General features: G+C 39.0%; 1 long non-coding RNA gene across 1 annotated transcript; it reads left to right on the top strand.

The window, feature by feature from the left end:
• Positions 1 to 417: 417 nt before the first annotated feature.
• Positions 418 to 17,323, top strand: LOC148351539 (uncharacterized). Its single transcript, XR_015852826.1, has 3 exons — positions 418 to 474; positions 2,582 to 2,662; positions 17,080 to 17,323. It is a non-coding gene; the product is annotated as an uncharacterized LOC148351539 (long non-coding RNA).
• Positions 17,324 to 20,463: the final 3,140 nt, after the last annotated feature.

Below are 20,463 nucleotides of genomic sequence, written 5' to 3'. Positions count from 1 at the left end.
TGTCTTAAGCCTTGATTTAAAAACTTCCGTTGAGGTTGCAGATCTTATATCCAGAGGCAGGGCATTCCATAACACCGGGGCCCGGATGGAGAACGCTCTCGAGCCTGCAGACTTCTTGGCTCTCGGAGAAAGCCTAGTTAGCCCGGTTTGCAGGCAATTTTGTTGCTGGTACCTACTGAATGGATATTATGCTAGTGTTGCCGTGTGCAATGCTATCCACTAATATTAGCTACCATGTATGGAATTCATGTCACAATTGCCCGTTGCCCTCACCTGGGCCCGCTCGTTTGGCGCCAGTTGCTGCTCGTTACCTGATTTGCTCCACTCCTATTTAAACTCAGTGCCCAACAAACCTCTGCACTTGCAAGACTTGCATTTTGACTCCGTCCGGTATCCTGTTCGTGTATCCAATATCTGGTATAAATCCCCTCTGTCCCGTCCTGTCCGGTATCTTGCTGTTGTATCCAGTATCAGGTATCGATCCCGTCTGACAATTTAATAAATTGTCTGTTATTAATTTTTCTTGCTATTGTTTCAGTGACCACAAAGACTGTTTGTATTGGTATCAGTAAAAAAAAAAACCCTAATGACTAATCCCAAATTCGTATGTCTTTCGACGGCTCACTGTTAAAGCTTTCATAGTGCCAGTGTACATTAGTAGAATATTATGCATATAGCTGAGTGGGTTTTGCCCCCATTCCTAATTAGACAGTGTGTAAGAATAGAACAGGATCTGTTGAGATAATATGAGGATGAATTGCTCTCCAACATCCACGATAATGACCATATACGATGAAGGTTGTATCCATTAGGTTTGATGGGGTGTCCAGAAGCATGTTCATGTAATGCTGCAACAAACACACACACATACACATACAAACTCTCATCTCCCTTGTTAGCCTCAAGCTTAAACAACTGAAAACAGGCAATTACGTGAATAAAAACGTAATAAACATGGAGACAGGATTAATATTCCACTTGTCATTAAAGTACCACATGCATCCCGGTCGGTGAGTCTGCGTGTGTCCATGTGTTGCGTGTGCACATGTGTGTGTCCGTGTGACTATTACAGAACTAAAGCTAGAAGCACGAGGTGGTATTTGCATGTTGGCGTTCATTTGAATAGGTACTCATGAGCGATGCCACACTCCATCTTTAGCACACACTTTTATAAGTGGTAATAACACACTCTTAGATAAATGCATGTGTTTTAAACATGTACATACACACACACTACATATATTCAGTGCCCTCTGCTCACATGGATGCCTTTGTCTATGTGCACTTGTGTTAAGCTATGCAAAATGGTCACATTCTGAAAAGAGCTTATGAGCCAGCAGTGTGTTTATTGATGTGTTATTATACCAAGGCTTTGTTTTCCTTAGTACACTTCACATATACAGGGTGTCACCAAAAATGTAGACACATTTTTGCCATAGATAATTCAATTATTTATTCTTTCTTAATTGACTGAACTGATTGAACGAAGTGATTGCAGCCAGACTTGACTTTGAAGAAAGGGCATTTATTCTAAAATCATACTGGAAGACTAAAAATGCAGCAGATGTGTGAAGACAATTTAGGAAGGAATTTCACCAGGAACCACAAACTAGAGGTGGGCGAAACTGGGAATTTTAGTATTGACCCTATCCAAATAAATACATGGTAGTATTGATACCGATCCAATATTTTTTACTGGGATATTTCATGATCATTGAATGATTAACTACTTCCCCCTTTGAGTTGGTCTATCTTTACGAAAAACATGGTACAATGACTTTAGGGACTAATACTGTTTAATTTGTAAACAAATAGCTACATTACAAATTTTAACAATATGAAAAAATATATGATTATTTTTATTACAACTATTTCAGAACACACATATATATATATATATATATATATATATATATATATATATATATATAACAAAAATACAAATATTGTACAACAATGTCTACTCTGTGTGTGTGTGTGTGTGTGTGTGTGTGTGTGTGTGTGTGTGTGTCTTAACCTCTAGATAAATAAAATACCTTTTGAAAATAAAGTCAGTAATAAGGTGTCAATGTCTCTCATTGACTTTGTTACCATAGTTACTAGGAATTTACATGTTTTTGTTCAGGAACAGCAACATGTTCACATTTTTGGTTGCAGCTCGTTGCTCTTTTTTCATGTGTTTATATCAGTTGGTGGGGTTATAGCAGAGCAATTTATAACACAACAATACACCTGACATTTTTCTTTTCGGTAGTTGATAAAATGCCCACAATGTGCAGCACTTCCTATTTTCCATTGTCATTTTTGTCTTCTGGTAGGTGTGGGTACATATATTTGGAAGTCAGGATGCTGCAGCAGGCCAGGTAGGGAAAGGTTCTAAAAGGGTGCCTGTCAGTCACGAATCAGGCTTGAACTTAGAGAGTGGCAGAGAGCAATCAATGAGAGAGAAAGCTTGATGCGCTATCTACATAGGGAGGTGAGAAAATTGGTGGTGGAGCAGAATTTCGACCAGGACAATAATATCAATCCGAGCCAAGTGCTTGCTTAATATTGTTAATATATTTTGATCTGCCCAACCCAGATGGAACTGTTCAAGATGTCCCCAACGAACCTTCCAGAAGACCATGTACATCGACAAGCCCCACAAAGAAGACAGGTTAAGGTAAATGTCCAAGAAAGAATTTTAGGCTAACATTAACGAAGGGACTAATGTAACTTCTCCATTGAACGTTAGATGATATGATGGACAGATGATTTGGTAATGCCTACCTCATGACTAGCTTGCTGCAAAGACAATCTCGGACTATGTTGAAATGTTTCAATTTGGGCTGCAATTCAATGTTCAATGGGTTCAGTCTTCAAAAAAAGAATACATAAATAATTGAGTTATCGGCTAATAAAACATATATACATTGTTTTGGACTCCCTCCTGTGTTTGTGTACATATATGGAAATGTGTGTATATGTTCATGTCTGTATAAATGTGTAAGTATGCGCACCAAACACAAACTGTATTCGCCCGATGCTCACCTGTCAGCGTATTCATAAATGTTCCGGGAAAATTTCTTATTTTAGCAATCCTCTAGATAGCTGGAGCCAATTTCCATAGCTTTAAATAATGTCAATCTCGGCAAACCCCGGATTGAAGCCCCCTGAGCCAGGAGGCACAATTTCTCTTTGCCTACAGTCGGATAATTTTATAGGCTATTGGCAACTTGGGAATTTCTTTGCAGTCTTATCACTTGGGCTCAGCGAAGTTCACTGCCACTAATCGGAGCGGGGATCACTCATTCAAGGATTGCGTGATCCGTCCACCCCCTCTTCCCTTTTTTTTCCCAAGGCAGTGACAGCTGTCTAAGCAGGGGCATTAGCAATGCAGATGGTCCAACCTAATAGTGTAACACATGAAAATAAACTTAACTCCAAAAGTAAGAATCTCACATTTTCAGATTCCTTGATGTGGGTGGGAAAAAATACATTGCTCAATTAGGTGCACTGTGGATCAGTGTAAATTTACTTACAACCATTGTATGTGCAAATGAGTGTGTGTGCGCAAGCCTGTACGGTGGATGTGACAATGAAGGATATGGCAGCGTGCCTGTCCTCATAATGCTGCAGGCAAACCCGGGGTAGCAATAACATCATCATGACAGGACCTCTGCCTGCTTATTTATTCCCTTTACTTACCTCACTGCTCAAATAACGTCGATGCACACGTACTCGTCCGCACACACATGCACATTTGAAAATGAATAGCCTTACCCGTGTGGAACCTGCAGAGAGGTGATAACTGAGCAGCCTCTATCACAGCAGCAGTGTTTTCAGCCTAATTGGAACTAAGTACCAGACTCATGCGGGAGCAAATATATGTGCCGATTCGTATGCATGTGCTCAGGTCGGGATATATTTTGTATTCAAATCGAAAATTGAACAGCGGGTTAGCTGATTCAATTCCGAATGTTACGTTAATGTTACGTTGCGCCTTGCATCTAGCTTTATGATTAACAGTTTTTTTCACATCAGAGACACTTTTGATTGGCATACCCCTTGAGAACCAATCGTTGACTAGAACCCAGCTGCACAATTTATATATATTTAATATATATGTACATATATATATATATATATATATATATATATATATATATATATATATATATATATATATATATATATATATATATATATATATATATATATATATATATATATATACATACAATATAAAATATACATAAAATAAAATATACAATAACGGAGTTGTGATTTAGTCAAGTATTATCCTTCTTCCATTTCATTCACTGATATGGCATTAATCAAAATGACAATAGCACACACTAGCCTTTTTTTTCTAGGTCAATCTGATCTCAATTGTAACTCGGCCACTTGATGTAAATAGAAGCTGACTGGGTTGTTCAAAAAAGTGAGTATGAATTCATTGAACTTCGTTGATGCAAAGAGCCATAATAGCAAAATATTGTGATTTTTTGTTGTTGTTGAGAGAAAGCCATACCGTATATAATAATAATAATAATAATAATTTCCTTGTATTGTCATTCTGTGTAACAATGTACACAGAACGAAATGTCGATTGCACCTGACCCGTTGTAGCGAGCCGATGCAGCCGCAGCCAACAGAGGCCGCCGCCGACCACTTTTTAAGTCTTAGGAATGACTCGGCCGGGGCGCGAACCACCGACCTCCCAGTCTCAAAGCGGGCGCCTTACCATCTAGGCTACTGAGCAACATGCCTATGCAGAGGATTTTAATGACAGACAAGAATCAAGAACTGATCAAGGAGCTGCTTTGGGACCTGCGAACCCGGGATTTCGATGAACAAGATAACATAGGTTTTGAGGATTTAAAAGAGGAGGAAGATGAGGAATACGATGAGCTTGATCACCGTGAGGAAGGCCAGTTTTGGAGCACCACCGACGAGCCTGTGGAGAGAGCAGAGAGTCCGAGAGGATATGAGTCTGACAATGAACGTGCTCCAGTCGAACCCGTTGTCTCCTTGTTTGCTATCGGCAAACTTGGCAGGTACGGCTTTGACCGGGAGCGCAGCAAGCAGGCATTGGAGTCCAACGGTGGAGATCTCGGCACCACATTAGAAAAACTCCTTTACCAGGTTTACACCGAGCGCTACGGACAGGAAGCGGTTTACGGCGCCTGCGTCTCGGCCATGTCCTTAGATGAGTGCCTGCATGAGAGAAAGGAGGAAGCCTTAGTTTTGACCGCCATCTATGGCGATCGCTTCCAGGAACGAATTGCCAATTCTGTGTGGGTCATAACTTTGGACGCACTGTTCCTCACAGGCAACATTGGAAAAAATTACAGTAGCGATGAGAAGGGTGGAAAGTCTTCTAAAAAAATCTGCCAGTTCTATTTAAAGGCAAACGGTTGCAGGTATGGCAACAAGTGTAAGTTTAAACACCAAGCTCATGAAAAAGGTGTATCAGACCAACAAGGGCCGGCTCAGCCCGGGATCAGCAGCTATTCTCCTCCGGAGTACGAATTGGAGATCCGTTTCCCGAAAGAAAATCGCTACCCATCTGAACCGCCGGTCGTGGCCTTCAGTACCAACGATGAAAAAATTGGCGCCGCCAGACACATGCGAACTACTGGATTCCGCTTTCTTTTCGGCAGATTTCCACTTGGCGCGTCGGACCTTTTTCGAAGAAGAGGAGTCCACCTCGGATTCTCCTTGACTCGCTTTAGGGGTTGTCATCAGCGTCAAGGGTAGTTCAGCGATAGACAAGACGGAGGCGCATGACTCCAGGTCGGACTCATCTGCTTCGTGGTTGGAACCTGTCGGGGTGCAAGGCTGCTGGGGGCTGTGGAGTCGGGAGGCCCGTGTGCATCTCTTAAGACAGTTGAGCAAAACAACCACACCCACTCTCCGTACAAAAGCTATTGTGTCAGCACATTTTATTTATCTGTGGGATCTGTATTGATGAAGTAATAAGAATGCCAGAACCTGTATCCCATATCAACAAAGTGTTGCTCTCTCATAGTTATTTAAGATTATTCAGGCTTGATTTGTGCTTCATTTTTCTGGTAGATAATGGTTTCAAAACCAGGTGCAAACAGAGTTATTTTGTAAATATGCCACAAAAACTGCCAACAAAAGGTGTATGGATGTATTTGCCTTCAGCGCAGAGGGCGTGTGTGAAGGAGAAGGTGGCATGCCCTGTGTGCATAGCTCTGCCTACGCTTACTGCTCACCCAAATTGCTCTTTGTGCTTGGCTAGCGTTTCTGGGTATTGACAGTTTTTTCTTTGGGTTGTTATCATTTAGTGTCACAAAAGTGAACATACATTATATAATGACCTTCAATAAAAAGAATGCTGTGGTGATGTACGTCCAAAACTGTAAACTGTAGGTAAGAATGTCCCTTTTACATACTTGACCGAACCTTGTGTGTTATCATAGTTGCTGCATCTATGCACACACCAAACTCAACATTGAGCTTATCAGAATTGGAACACTGAAAAATAAATTTGCATGGTTACCATTTTACCACCAAGCCATATGCACTCACGAAAAGAGCCGTACACTGTATAGCTTGCGAGTTGTACGTTCCCGGCACCTGATCTATACCTTTCTGGATTATGAAGAACATTTGAGCTGTGTTATGGAATTTCACAACTAATAAATCTTGACTTACAGCTCATTTAAGACTTTATCAGGGTTTGGTTTGATTAATTAAAAGTAATAGCTTGTCCTTGAAGTTTTTTTAAACGAACTAGACTGAATGTCGTTGAATAGAATTTACATTCATCGTGATTCATCAAATCTACCTAGGGCCAAATGAATTTTTAATGATTTAATTAGGGTGACAGTGTGTAATATTTAGTGGCGCCTAGTGGTGCAAAAAAACTTTAATTCAGTAAAAAAGAAAAAAAGCTAAGCTAGAATTTTAGCAGCTCGTTGCATTGAAAATAAATGCATCGATTAAATCGGACTCTGTCAATAGTCAGGAGAGTGCAAAAAAATCAACAGCGGGTTCTTTGTAGATTGTCACTGGGTCAGGAAAGTGACTGAGAGAAGGCAATAGCAAGGGTTCGGTTACGAATAAGCTACGTAACAACTCTCACAAGCCACCCGTGACGAGCCTGTATCTCACCAAATCCAGCTCCATTACCCATCAAACAAATTGCCTGGAGCTTCAACTAGTGGGAAAATGCTACATTCAGGATTCTTGTATTTTAATCATCGTCGACACCTTCCTCAATTCAAGGATATGATATCGCTTTTTTGCACTCAAAGGAAAATCCCTCCAATTTTGTTGTTTAAAACAATAGAGACCTTTCATTCAACTGTAATTCTTTGTTCTGTGGTTTTAAATTATAGATCTATAGTTGTTATTTTGTTACAGTCATACATTTTCAGTTGGTAAGGACGTCATCCCAAGTGTGACCCTTGGGGCATTAACGAAGCATAGCCGGCCAAAAGCATAAGCAAGCCGGCGACCACTATGGGCCCCTAAGAGTGTTTGACTGTTTGGTGTCAACATCGTCCCTATTGTCACTTTGTGTGTCCAATCAAAAATACTCCAACAAAAATACAACAAAAACACTAAACAATTACTAAAAAACGAAATATCAAATATAGTGCTTAAAACAGGGACCTCATATATTATTTTACTTTCATTCTGAAAATAAAAAAGATGTATATTATTAATACAAAACACTACAACAGCAATAATATATTATGAAATGTTACTACAAAATGATTTACTACAAAAATACTACAAAAAGACAACTACATTAATATTACAAAAATACTAAAGAGATTTAACAAAAATATTACTGAGGAAATACTACAAAAAATTACAAAAACACTCCTAAAATACTGCTTTGAAAATACATCAATTATGATTCACTGAAATACTAAAAAATACCAATACATAATACTAAAATATAAAAAACTACAAGATAAATGTTACTACAAAAATACCACTACAACAGGATTACAACAGAGATACTGCAAATTACACCTATAGGGACACTACAAAAATGATACTACGGCTATATCACAAAAATACTACAAAAATAAAACTACAGTAACACTGTACTACAAAAATACTACAGAAATACTACAGATATACAACAAACATTCTTATATGAGAAGACTACTCAATACAACAGAGGTAGTCAAGTCAAGTCATGTTTATTTGTCATGAGGTAGTTATCCTTCTAGGATGACCGGGCTGCAATGGATGTTGCAATAACAAATAATACACAAATATTGTCAACATAAAATGTAGGTTATTCATATGCTATTGAATAGAATCGTGTTTTAAGCTTAGATTTGAACATTTCCACCGAGGTTGCAGATCAAATATCAGGGGGAAGCGCATTCCACAGCACTGATGGAGAATGCTCTCAAACCTGTGGATCTCTTCTTGGCTCTTGGGATCACTAGTTGACCAGCATTTTCAGAGCGAAGGCTCCAGACCGGAAGTAAAAGTAGTAGTAGTAGTAGTAGTAGTAGTAGTAAAAAAAAAAAAAAAAGAAACTTGAAAAATAATGCTATTTTAATCCTACAAAAATAATATAATTATAAACCTACTGTAATAATACAAAATACTGCAAAAATACTACAGAAATACATTACCATGATAACCGAAGAATGACTGTCTGAAATAGTATGGTATAGTGTAGCATAGTATGGCAGGGTATAGTATAGTATTTTTGAATGAATTGATGGACTGACTGACATATATGGAGTAAGAGATATATTGCCGCTGGCATGTGAAAAAAAGTCAGAATTCCTTTGATTCACTTGTTTTTTTCACATCGGCTGTGAAGCCCCGCATACATGAAGTGCCGTTAGTGAGCTCCCTTTGGCGATCAGCGCCATTGTCAGAGGGGCTGTCCTCGCACACTATCCGTGATTTTCAGAGAAAAATGTGTTGATCACTTGTTTGGGACCAACCTTTAGCATTCAAGATAGCGACACCTTATACATAGCGTATTTTGAAAATCTCAGGTCTTCATTCAGAGTTTTTTTTGCGTACATGTACGAGAGTAGTAGTTCACACTGAAATAACACATAATAACGCATGCCGATGTGAAAGATACCAAGGAAAAGTACGGTGGTGATTGCAACATTGGAGGAATTGGGCACCAGCCTCCGAACGCAAATGTTGATCGTTAGTGGCGCAGTTTGATGGTGATATGTGGAATAAACCACAATGTTCTGCAAAACCTACATAATCGTTCTTACACAATCAACGCTAACATTGTTCTCATGGTGGCCTCTACTATGTCCACCTTACAACAGCAACACACACACAGAGGTGCACAGTATTATAGGGCGCTCCATACATTAAAAAATAATCTAATACTATGTGTGCCTTATAGTCAGAAAATATGCTACATTTAATAAGTAATATCATCTCATCTCATCTCATTAGCCGTACCGCTTATCCTCATTAGGGTCGCAGGGGGGCTGGAGCCCATCCCAGCCATCTCCGGGCAGTGGGCAGGGGACACCCTGAACTGGTTGCCAGCCAATCGCAGGGCACACAGGGACAGACAACTCCTTCGCTCATTTACACCTAGGGACAATTTGGACCGGCCAATTCACCTGAAATGCATGTTTTTGGAACGTGGGAGGAAACCGGAGTGCCCGGAGGAAACCCAAGCAAGCATGGGGAGAACATACAAACTCCGCACAGGAAGTCTGGAGCTGGATTTGAACCCACGACAGGTTCCCATGACATGAACTGTGCTGCACAAGCGCTAACCAATATCATATTAATCTAATTTCAATTATTTACCTATAAAACGAAGCCAATACAGGTATTGGCCACTGTCTGAGTAGCTACTTACAGTATTTTTTAATGGATGTTTACGTTAAAGCTTTATCTCAAGTTAACGCTTTAAAGCATCTTAAGAGTTCCTATAAAGCAGACAATTGTTGCAACATTATACTTTCGCTAGATAATACAAACTGCAAACGAAACAGAGCAGTTCCACATGAGTCTGTGTGGATGCTTTCTTATCATTCCAAAAGCTATGATGACATGGCGCCAGAGTATTTTTCCCCCCTTTCCTCCTGACCACTGGTACTTTGTTAGAGACTCAAAACATTTCCACACTGAGTTCTACGCAAATACGAGCGAGTGTGCAAGGCTGGGGCGGATTTCTCAAAGCAGGTAGTAAGTCATGAAAGAAACCCTCTATTGCCAATTGCCAGAGGAGAGACAACTTTGGAAATAAGCACTGCTTGGGCTTTGGGGAGTTTCAAATCCCACCAATTACCATACCTGCACTGTTGAGCCTAAAAAGAAACAACTGAAAAATATTCGAGAGCACAAACAACACAATCAGAGAGCTATCACCAAGAGAGTAGAATATGCAAAAATGTCAATTAAGTATGCTAGCATGAGCAATTTTTTTAGTTGAATATCCCAACATCTGTGGCATTAACTCCGGGTCTTTACGGAAAACCGAGTCTAGGAAATGAATACGCAATCTAGCGACGTGTTTTCATCATTAGCGTGCTTCGACTTGGGCTGCACTGCCTCCCGAGTCAGAGGCACATTGTGTGCCCTGGCTCACCAAATTAATTCTTGTCTTGACATCTTAATTCTTGGTTCTTGTGTGTGGTCAAATCAGCCTACTATAGAAAAGCAATCAAGCAATTATTCCCAAATTATATTTGCCCAACACACACTGATTGGTTTTTCTTTTCTTATTGAGTAAGCTCATTAATTCTGAGCAGCTTGCTTGTTATGCCTCTGCCATTACTCCTTTCCTCCTTCTCGCCCAGTATTTCCCTCCCCTCTAACTCCCCCTCAGCTCTTCATCATGCACACTCACTCCCAGCATCTCACCCGGTCACACAGACACACACTCCAACAGATGCACCCTATCTTCCCGCCCCAGCCCGCTGATGTTTTGGAGATGACATACACTGCAAGCCACCTTTTCCACCCCCACTCCCCATGATCTTGTTGCATTGTCTAGTCGCCCCAATTACAATTCTCATCTCTGATTAACTTTGATGTGGAACCTAATAAGATAAGGCAGCTTATCAAGGCAGCTGCTGATAGCGGTCTCATTTATTCCAGTGCTTGCTCCCCGTGCAGGCTAGCGACAACTAATGAGGAGGAGTTTGCATGTAAAAACTCCCAATCGAAGGCAAGGGTGAAATTGTATATCTGTCGTTTGTGAGGAAACCGGTCTCGTGGCACAGAAACACTCGAATTTCCGGCAGGCAAGCTCGGGATGGAACGAGAGTTACCGACGCGACGTCCCCACCTCTCTACCTCTCTTTTAGCAAGCTCCTGACAGCTGCTTTTCCCTTCTCCAGGCTTTAATGGTGCACATAATTGTTCACATTGTTTAGCTGGGAGGAACTGAGGCGATGACAAGTTTGTGTGAGCTGTTCACTTGGATTCATCGATCTGATACATCTGGGTGTCTATATTTGTTGGCCATGAGGCTATATTTGTATAAATGTATATGAAGATACATTCTTTTCATAATAGAATAGAATAGTCTTTATTACCAATGATACAAATGTTATCAGTTTTGTTTTGTTACATCAACTAGACTAGAACAGAAGACTTTGTCCTTCAGGTTGAAGGCGATACTTTGGGCAGAGAGTTGTCGTTTCGTGTGATACAGTAAATTTAGGAGATATTTTAGGCAATTTTTGCCATTGATTCATCACTGTTATGAATTTTATTTTGACTATTGTGTTGGCCAATGCTGTTGCAGTTTTTTTTTTATTTCCAGGCCCCTTTTTATGACCTAGGAGATTTAATAAAAAGATAGGGTTCAAGGGAGGTATTTTAGAACATATTTGGAATTGTAAGATTTTTTTCCTCTTCTGTTCTTTTTTCTAATTCAAAGTTAATTGGTGTCTTCTCTTATTTTGAGTGTCCATTAAACTAAAAGTATATCTCTTGATTTTGTAGAAAAACAGATGAAATATCTTTAAATGAGAAGGAAAAAACATTGCAAATAATCATATAAATGGGGTAGGAAATTATTTTCACCTAGCTGAATAGGAGGAGACTGAGTAACCTGAAATAACTTAAGTTCTAGTGTGCATATTATTGAAATGTTGACATTGTACTCAATCCCTAAATATCTTTATAGAAGCAAGCACACCCTGTTATGGCTTTTGATTCTTTAGCAATTAATTGAGTTACGCATGCATTTTTGGTGAATCAATTGAATACTGTCGTTTAGAATCTGTGAGGTACGCGGCATCTACTGAAATTATGCAATTCATTTTCTACAATAACACAAATCATTAAGATTTAAACTCTTATATTTTTTACCAAGTAATTGTATTGAAAAAAAGACTACTATGCAAGAGAGTCATTAATTATTCCACAAACCTAAAACAAAAAACGGTGTCGTTTCTTATCTATGCTACCGTAAAGCAATATAATTGCCTTCATTTACTGAAGGGGCTGTGGCTATTTTCTTATCAACAAGAACACCACCCTCCATTAAATTTTTTTTTAAAGAAATAATACTTTTGTCAAAGATTCCCCTGTGTGCAGCCGTCTGCAAATTTCCCCGCACGGGCGCTCAGTAGAGACAGGAAGTGCGCACCTTTTGATTTGGAGTATAAAAGTAAATAACATTTGTACATCTAACACATACTCAAAGTGAATGAGTAGCCCCTGAATGTGGTTCTATGAGTGAGTGGAGAGCTCTACAGACTTTAAAGCCGGGACCCAATTAAGCCTCGCCTCATCGGGAGAAGCAGAGGAGCTGAAAGCTGAATACATAAGATAATGCCGGCTCGCCAAAGCAGCCTGCTTCGCAGTAAAATTAGAGTGCAGGGGGGAAGGAAAAAATAGAGTGGGGAATAAAAAAAAATCTTGATGAAGAGAGATGAAAAAGGCGAGTCAGTGGAAAGAAGACAAGAAGAAGTTCCTTTGGGCGAATACCCTTTGAAACCGGTTAACCGAATTCAGCTATTCATATTCCACACAATTAACGACGGTCGCTTTCTTGTCGGAGCCGAGGATTTTCTCTCCCGTTCCAAATTGTAGCCAATTTGAGGACAAAGCCAGAGCCTGCGCTCCGCCAAAATGGGAGTCACGCTCATAAAAGAGCCGCGGTCGACATCCAAAATCTCGTTCAAGGACGCAATTTCCAGGCGCTAATCGTAATCTGCAGATGTCGGCCACTGATACACTCATTTATCTATTTGTGGAGTGGAGGGCTGCCTGCCACTGTTTGGAACGTCTATGAAATGCGAAGCTTAGCCGTAGCGTGGACTTTGCACACAGGCCGTTTGGAGATTACTCATCCTTGCTCTCATGTGTAACTCTCACTATGATTTCACTCACATGCTACTATACTCCAACACACATACAGACGCTCCCCTACTTACGACCATTCAACTTACGAGAAACGGTAGAGACATTTTTTACGGTATGACAAAAAAATATATCCGGACATTGCTGTGAATTAGATTTTATATTGTGCACCTTTTTCAAAGAAGAAGACATTACTGTTGTTCTTCTTTCCACCACTACCGGCGTATGGCGCTGTGAGAGGTCACCCAGCATCCACCCTGAAGAAGAAATCCAGCTGCTACTTCCTAGTTTGTGTGTAAACATACTACGTGCACTGTATCTGTAGCGCGCTAAGAATGTTGATGTTTTTATTGTTTAATATCTCATGCATACATTTAACATGGTTGGTGTAAAGTGTAAAGAAGAGGCGAGACGTTTATTGAAAAAAGGAAAGTGGAATAAGAAAGATTGATGCAGTTGAGAAAATGGTTGGATGCTTTTTTTTGCCCATTTTTTACCACGGAGGAGGAAGTAGCCTAACTCTTGAAGCCTATCTTTCACAAGTAATTTAAACTTCACTTTATTTATCTTTCTATAGCATATTGTTTTATTAAATGTTTATTTTTTTGTACAAAACAATACAGGTTACTTATACAAGCCTTAAAAATACGTATATAAACCTTACACAAAAAAAATATAGCACAGAAACAACTTTAGAACAAATTCATCTTACGAATGATAGGTCTGGAACTTACCTTGTTTGTAAGTAGGGCAGCGTCTCTACTAAACCCCCAGACACTAGAGGTAAAATCTTAACTCCGAGCCTATGATGTCAATCATTACGTTTGGGTTTGGGAGAGGCTTCTCTCTCGCTGCCTTTGTTTTTTTTTTTTTTTTTTTTTTTTTTTCCTAAAAACCCCCCTCCATGATGTTTAATTGTTTACCTTCTACTCCCGGGAAAGAAATTACATATTCAAGCACCGCCCCTCAATTAAGTTAATTTGTCCGGTTTGGGTGGGTTCGGACTTTAATACCCGCGGGCCGGGTCTTTGGCCCGATCTTACCTCTACCAGACACACACTATTATGCTCTCTCACACACAGTATCACAATGATCCCCTGCCCCCCTACCCCATATTCCTATCTAAAAGGACTCATTATCCAGTATAACATAGGGATATGGAAAAAGCCTACGACTGCACATCCATATATTTATACATTATATGATCCTCACAATTCTTCTGCACCATTGTACAGCCTCCTTTTTTAGAGGCCCCAACTTTTCTGACAAACTTTTTTTACTTTTTACAGAAACTGCGGGTCAGATGTATCGTTATGTATCCATGTGTTCAGTACAAGAATGACAAATGAAGTACATCTATCTATTTACTTAGTTGAATAAATCTGAATACTCTCTGGGCGTTTGGTGTCCACACTTGCAACACGTAAAAAAAAACTGTGTTTAAAACAATATTGGGTTCTTAATTTACACTTAATGTAAACTAAAACAGCAAATCTTGTTTGCCATGTGAAAAAAAAAAGTTTTAATTTTGTTTAATCAACTATGGTACATGGTTAAAATATTAACACTTTTTGGAGGACATCAAGCAACTACCTAAGCTTGGTCCCTCCCAATTCTTTTTAAGGATACACTGTTAATGTATGTAAAGAAAATTTGGTAATTAAAGTCATCTTATTTATATTGTTGAAATTGTCTTTTTATTATCATATTTTGTTTTGGAATTACAGTTTATAGCAGGTAGTGGCCTTGCATGGCTGACGCTGCTATCGGTTAGTTAGTGTGTAAAAGGAAAAATTGTAAAGCACATTGTAAAGTGCTTTGGGAGGTCTTTATTGACTTGAAAAGTGCTATATAAATGCAGAAAATGTATATAATAGAGTATAGTAGTATGTACAAAAGAATATAGCAGTGTCTATGCGTGTGTATATCTTTGCCTGTATGAGAGAATAGTTGTGTACATGTGAGAGTATGATGCTAAATATGAGAGCAAGTGTATTTACTCCGCAAATGTCCTCTCATACACACACAGTGACAAGAATGCTTCCTTCTTGTAAGCACACACGTCTCTAGCTTTGGTTTTTTTAGGGCTAAATATATTTGCTCTCTTTTCCCGTCGGGTCATTTTAGAGTGCCTCAGATGTGTCATCAGACTTCGGTTTGTGTCTGAACTTGAGCGGTAAAAAAAGAAATACTTGACAAAAAAGGTGTATGAAAAGAGGATAGTGAAATCTTTCTGCACATTTTTTCCTACGACTGCTTCAAATGAGTCAGGTGGAGAGGCAAAGAAGAAGAAAAATGTCTACGGTTGTGTGTGGGCATGTGTGTGTGTCTTTATTTCTTGATCCTCTTTACGGAGGCTAGGCGAGTGCGAGGCCACGGCTTACTCATCCTTGTTTGGAGATACGGAACGTGGTGAAAGATAAATTGAGCCGTCTAAATGAATTCTGGAATTGCTACCATTCAAATAAATTGAACAAGGATAAACCATTCTTTCCTTTCAGACTTCGATTGCAAGTCAAAAATGTTGAGAGGTGACATGTTGTGACGTACAGTAGACTGGATGGAATCAGGTTTTGTTATTATGCCGAATTAAAATCATGAGTTCACAATTTAAAATGAATACCAATTGACTCATTTAAAAATTTTGGTGTCGCATTTGACACCAATCTGTCCTTCCAAACACACGTTAAGAATATGACTAGAACAGCTTTTTTCCATCTTCGCAACATTACTAAAATTCGCCCTATGCTGTCCCAGTCAGATGCGGAGATTATAATTCATGTGTTCGTTACTCCTTGCCTCGATTACTGCAATGCACCACTCTCCGGTTTCCCAAAGTCCAAAATCAAGAGCCTGCAGCTGGTACAAAATGCTGCAGCGAGGCTTTTAAATAAGACAAGAAAGTTTGATCATATTACCCTGATTTTAGCTAACCTGCATCGGCTCCCTGTTTGCTTAAGATGTGATTTTAAGGTTCTGTTGGTATTATACAAAATTATGCATGGACTTGCTCCCTCATATCTTTCAGATTTAATTTCCCCTTATGTTCCGGTCCGGATCCTTCGCTCTGAAAATGTTGGTCAACTAGTGATCCCAAAACCTAAAAAGAAAACCGCAGGTTCCAGAGCGTTCTCCATCCGGGCCCAGGTGCTGTGGAATTCTCTGCCCTCGGAGATTTGATCTGCAACCTCAGTGGAACCGGTCTTATAACACACCTATATTCTATAGTTTATGAATGACCTATATTTCATGTTGACGATATCTCTGTATTGCTTGTTATAGTGTTCAGGGGGAGGGCTTTTAGAAAATGCGGCCTCTTCTCTAGGTTTCCTCATTTTCCTCAGGTTTTTGAGTTTTTCCTTGCCCTCATGTAGGTTTTAGATGAGGGCGTGATAATAGTCTGTAATTTGCAATAATCTGTGGTTTGTGCAGACCTTTGAAAGTCCTTGTGATTAAGGGCTACACAAATAAACATGACTTGAGTTGACTTGACTTGACTTGAATTTTGGAGGGACTGTCCTTACATACACAGTCACTAAAGTCTCCTCACTCTTGTTACAATGCCAACTTATTATTGACAAACAAGGTTATATATTTGCTTAAAAGGACAATGTAAATTATTCAACCCCTTACAACGGTAAAAAAGAAACTTCATTAAAAAAACTAAGTTCGAAATCTTTGTTGTCTTTGTAGCAGTCGTTTTCGGTTGCACTACAGAATACAGTGCCATGTATTGGTAAAATACTACAGTGTTATTTTAAGTCACTACTTTTTCTGCAGATACCCCCCACTACATCAAGCCCTGGCACAGGCTCTCTCCCTCCGTGGCAACAGCCGCAGCAACCGGCAGTATCTGGGCCCCAGCCTCCACCCCCGATGGGCGCTCCCTCCATGGTGCCCCTCCCCTCTCACACAGAGAGCTGGCTCATTTTGAGGATACCCGATGCTAGCCAGCGACTCTTTAAATGTCTTTCTTATACAGAAAGGAGAAGCCCTCACCAACACAAGTTGTAAATCAGAACACCACCTAGCACAATGTGGAGAACTGTATAATTAATAGATAAATATATGTTTTGGTGAGAAATTGATAAAAGAGGACTAAATGAGTACATTTGAATATATGGTTAATAATAAGTTGCTTTTAAAGCGAAGATGTATAAGATTATAAGGGATATAACTACAAAACTCACTCAATTGTGACAAAATGCAGTGCCACAATACATAGCCATGTGAGACTGTTCTAGCTTTTGATTTGTGCACACAAGAAAAAAAACGGCTTGGAGAGCATACAATTGAATTGTAAGTTTAATTAAAATATGGCTTACATGAAGTAAAAGGGTTACCTTGTGTATTTAGATCTGTATTGTGGTCTGGGGGTAATCCCACCACAGCATGCTATGAGTTCACCAATTTTGGCAGTCTGGTGACAGCCCTTGACAAGAAAATGACTGACTTCCTACATGCGCTATGACTATTCTGTTGCCATATTCATATTCTCTCAGTAACTCACAGCTAGAAGGCTTTTTGGGATCTCATTTATCCGGCTCTCCTTGTAGACTTTGTCCAGCCAACTCTGCTGGATGATAGCTTGCCAGGTTTCTGTTTGAAACAATGGCTGCCTGCGTCCTTGTCCATGTCTCTGGGCCAATCAAGAGGCGTGTAGAGACAAAAGCAAATGTGCAGCTGTCCTCCTAACAAAATTGAGCACTTCCGAGAGCCATTGAGAGAGGCTGGTCACAGGGTGCACCCCCTAAACTAGCCACTGTGTTCCCCTTGCAAAACCTTTAAACATGCTTCGAAATAAAAATGCCACAGTCACCTTGACTCGGGGGATTTTCTGGACTATATGGCACACCTAAAAAACAAAAAATAATTCAAAATTAGTTGAAAGTCTGGTATTGGTTACAATACAGATACCTAGTATGAGTACTTGCCTATCCTGAAAGAAAATAGCAACCAAACTAAATTAAATGCCACCTTTTCATTTATAATCATTTTTATTAACATTATTATCATCTTGAAATCAAGTCAAGTCGTGTTTATTTTTGACACCCTTAATCACAAGGAGTCTCAAAGGGCTGTACAGACCACAGATTGTTGCAAACTACAGACAATTATTACACCATCCCCAGATTTAAAAGCTACATGAGGGCAAGGAAAAACTCAAAAACCTCAATATGAGGAAAATAAAAAATAAATTGATAAAAAAAAAAAATCACTAAATACTTATTTTTAAATAATTTAAAAAATACAAGTTAATACTTCGATTTGTGCTTGACTATAATCGGTATAAAGGCACCTTTTGGCATTAATTCAATTCATTTATGATGGCATGACTAAAGCAGTTACGACCCTCGTTACCTCTGTATTTTGATTTAGATTTGGTGGATTTTTTTAAATATTGAAGAACATATATGATTCTATTTGCTTATAAATCAACATTAAATACAATAACAATTTTGTTTTTTAGGTGAACCGATTGGTTAGAAAGTTTGAAACCATTTTATGTGGTTCACAATTTTATAATGGTGGCATACCACGAAAAATCTCAATCTCTGCTATGCATTTTTAAGTTATTGCAGTTAATGTGCCTCATTATTGATTTCCCTTATTCACCTACACAGGCCACCTACTTATCACATGTTCTACGGCAGGGGTTGGCAACGCGAGGGGTCAACCAGTGGCATGTGAGCAAACGACCAAATAATAATGATTTTATTTTCTTTTTTTTTTACTTTTTATTTCTCACACCAATTTTGACAGAGGTTTGATTCCACCATCTTACATCAACACAAAATATATACACTTGACACACTCATAAATAACAGAAGGAACAACAAATAAGAAAAAATACTATTAATAGAAAATAAGAATAAATGTTCATACAATACATCCATACAAAAAGAAATACATATATATATAAAAAAATAATAAATAAAAATATACACCCCCCCCCCAAAAAAAAAAAACATAATAAATAGGGGGAGGTGTTTAGACATCAAGTAAAATTTGTGTGATAGGCTTCCATCTTTTCTAGAATTGGTCAAGTTTCAGTTGAAGTCTTGCAGTGATTTTTTCCATGATGTACATTTGCTTTAATTTGTCTCTCCATTGTTTTATGTCAGGAGGTTGTGGTTTCAGCCAGGACACTGTGATCATTTTCTTTGCTACCAGAAGCATTACCCTTAGTATATATTTCTGTTGACCAGATAGTAATTCTTCTGGCAAAATTCCTATCACGTAAGCCTTTGGGTCCAACCGCAACTCCCAGCCAGTAATTAATTTTATTTCTCTCTGGATACTTCTCCAAAAATTTAATATTACAGGGCAATTCCAGAAAATATGCGTAAAGACTCCGACCCCCCCCCCACAGTTACGCCAACATAGATTTGAGGTATTTTTATATTTTGAAGTGATAGAGGGTGTATAGAAGAATCGCATTTTTACTTTCCATTCAAACTCCCTCCATGTCGGGCTGTTGGTTATTTTGTGTCCCTCTTTCAATGTTTTTTCCCATTCGTTGTCTTTTATCGCTACATTAGTTTCTTGTTCCCATTTTTCCTTAACTGCCATGTCCTCATTACTGAGATCCATTCTCAGGGCTTTATACAGTTTTGATATAACCCCCTTTATTGATTGTCCTTTTGTATATGATATTAATAATTCCTCTACCTTAGTTGGCTCCTTACATATTTTCCCCCATTCCTCGTGTTTCTGGAGGTAATGCCTTAGTTGCAAATATTTGTAAAAATCATTTCTGGGTAGGTCAAATTCTTGTTGGAGTTGTTTGAATGATTTCATTGCCTGTGCTTCCAATACTTGGGTAATCAACATCAGTCCTTTTTGGGCCCATTTTTGAAACCCTGCCTCCATAACCCCAGGTTTAAAGTCTGGGTTTTTCGCTATTTTGGTAGCCCTATTCACAGATCTTGATATTTTTAAATTTTTTTGTATTGTTGACCAAGTTTTAATAGTTCCCTTAATCCATTCATTCTGGATTTTTTCATTTTTATTTTTAAAGCTTATTTACCTTAAATTTATACATTTTCAGTTGCGCAATGCGCACCGTGTTTTTTAGAAGCTTTACTTGAAAAGCGCTACAGTATATAAATGCAGACCCTTTACCATTTACCGTTTACGTTAGCGCCCCTCCGTGTGTCAGTG

This window comes from Urocampus carinirostris, chromosome 15 (genome assembly GCF_059441175.1).
Source record: "Urocampus carinirostris isolate Australia breed hairy pipefish chromosome 15, RoL_Ucar_1.0, whole genome shotgun sequence".
Classification (NCBI taxonomy): Eukaryota; Metazoa; Chordata; class Actinopteri; order Syngnathiformes; family Syngnathidae; genus Urocampus; species Urocampus carinirostris.
This window is presented reverse-complemented; position numbering and strand designations above follow the sequence as displayed.